This window comes from Calliphora vicina, chromosome 3 (genome assembly GCF_958450345.1).
Source record: "Calliphora vicina chromosome 3, idCalVici1.1, whole genome shotgun sequence".
Lineage (NCBI taxonomy): Eukaryota > Metazoa > Arthropoda > Insecta > Diptera > Calliphoridae > Calliphora > Calliphora vicina.
This window is the reverse complement of record NC_088782.1, coordinates 113219055-113221213: the sequence shown is the minus strand read 5'-3', so window position 1 is coordinate 113221213 and position 2159 is coordinate 113219055.

Here is a 2159-nt window from a genome sequence, read left to right as displayed (position 1 = left end):
AAAATGAACAAACAAATAATAAAAAAATAATAAACCACATTTCTAGGTTCAATGTTAAAACGTTTTAACATTGAACACTGAACAGTTAAAACGTTTGTTGGAAAAGTTTTTTTTTATTTTTTTCTAAGTTTCCGTTTCTGTTTTTTTCTATTTTTATAAATTTACTACGCAATTTTTGTAGTCATGTGTATAAGCGAGTGAGGAAAGAACTTTGAAAGCTAAAGTTTCAAGGTAAAGGTAATAAATGGTGGATGCAGGTTAAATACACTTACAATTTATAGCAGTTAGGAAACCTTAGCATCAATTGGTCCTTGGTAAAGAGCATATATATGATGCCTTTGAATTAAAGACCTTCTATCTAGTATGTAAGTCCTGTCTAATATGAATATTGGACCTTCAGGTTACGCCATGTATGCGCTAGCCGCACTGGATGGATATTAAAAACGTTTTTCTCTCTCTAATTTCAATAAAGTTCTCTGCCTCTATTGTGTTAATTTTAATAAACCTTAAAATAGATATATTTTGCTTCCCACTTCTAGCAAATTTAAAAATCTTTCATCTACTTAAAAACTAAATTTTCTTACATAACAACTTATTATTGACAACCACTCTTCAATAACTATTGCCCTTAAAATATTGCACAAATTTCAATATTATATTTCTTAGCAAAATCTCCAGCAAATTTCATTTCATTTTATAACAATAACATTTCATGTAAAACACTACATTACAAAAAAAAAAAAACAAAATTGTAAATATTTATTAAGGGTACTTAAAGCTTTCATTCGACATATTCTCCAAAGAAATTTCAATTAAATTCATTTATGGTTTTACTCTAAATGACCAACAATTTAATATAAATAAAATGCTACAACTACATAAATATATATAGTTAGTAATAATGGTAGATGTAGAGTAATAGAGAATGCATAAAATATTTATCAATTTATTTAATAAATGTTTTACTTTATATACGTACATACATTTTTTACTTTTTTTTTATCTGGAACAATTTTGCAATCAATTTTGAAATAGCAAACAGACACACTCTTATATTGATGTAAAGTATTTTAGAATTTATTATCCTTTTTATTACACCTACATACAATATTCAATTACATGAATATGCAAACCTGTAGCTCATGGAACTACTTAGTTAAGCATTTGATATTAACCACTAGTTACTGAACCACCTACTTTTGGCTGGCGAATAATTATTTTTTTTTTGTATATCTCAACTTGTGTTTTCCTACATAGTCTGTACGTAGGTCTGTATGTAATCAAATTTTAGCCTCAATGTTAGGTCTTTATATAGTCAGATTTTAGCTTCAATCGTATGCATGTATTAAATCTGATTTTAGCTTCAATCGTAGGTCTGTATATAGTCCGATTTTATCTTCAATCTTAGGACTGTATATAGTCAAATTTTATCTTCAATCGTAGCTCTGTATACAGTCAGATTTTAGCTTCAATCGTAAGTCTACATATAGACGGATTTTAGCTTCAATCGTGGGTCTGTATACAGTCAGATTTTAGCTTCAATCGCAGGACTGTATATAATCGTATTTTAGCTTCAATCGTAGGTCTGTATATTGTCAGATTTTAGCTTCATTCGTGGGTCTGTATATAGTCAGATTTTAGCTTCAATCATAGGTCTGTATATAGTAAGATTTTAGCTTCAATCGTAGGTCTGTATATTGTCAGATTTTAGCTTCAATCGTGGGTCTGTATATAGTCAGATTTTAGCTTCAATCGTAGGTCTGTATATATTAAGATTTTAGCTTCAATCGTGGGTCTGTATATAGTCAGATTTTAGCTTCAATCGTAGGTCTGTATATATTAAGATTTTAGCTTCAATCGTCGGTCTGTATATAGTCAGATTTTAGCTTCAATCGTACGTCTGTATATAGTCAGATTTTAGCTTCAATCGTGGGTCTATATATAGTCAGATTTTAGCTTCAATCGTAAGTCTACATATAGTCAGATTTTAGCTTCAATCGTACGTCTGTATATAGTCAGATTTTAGCTCCAATCGAAGGACTGTATATAGTCAGATTTTAGCTTCAATCGTAGGACTGTATATAGTCAGATTTTAGCTTCAATCGTAGGACTGTATATAGTCAGATTTTAGCTTCAATCGTAGGACTGTATATAGTCAG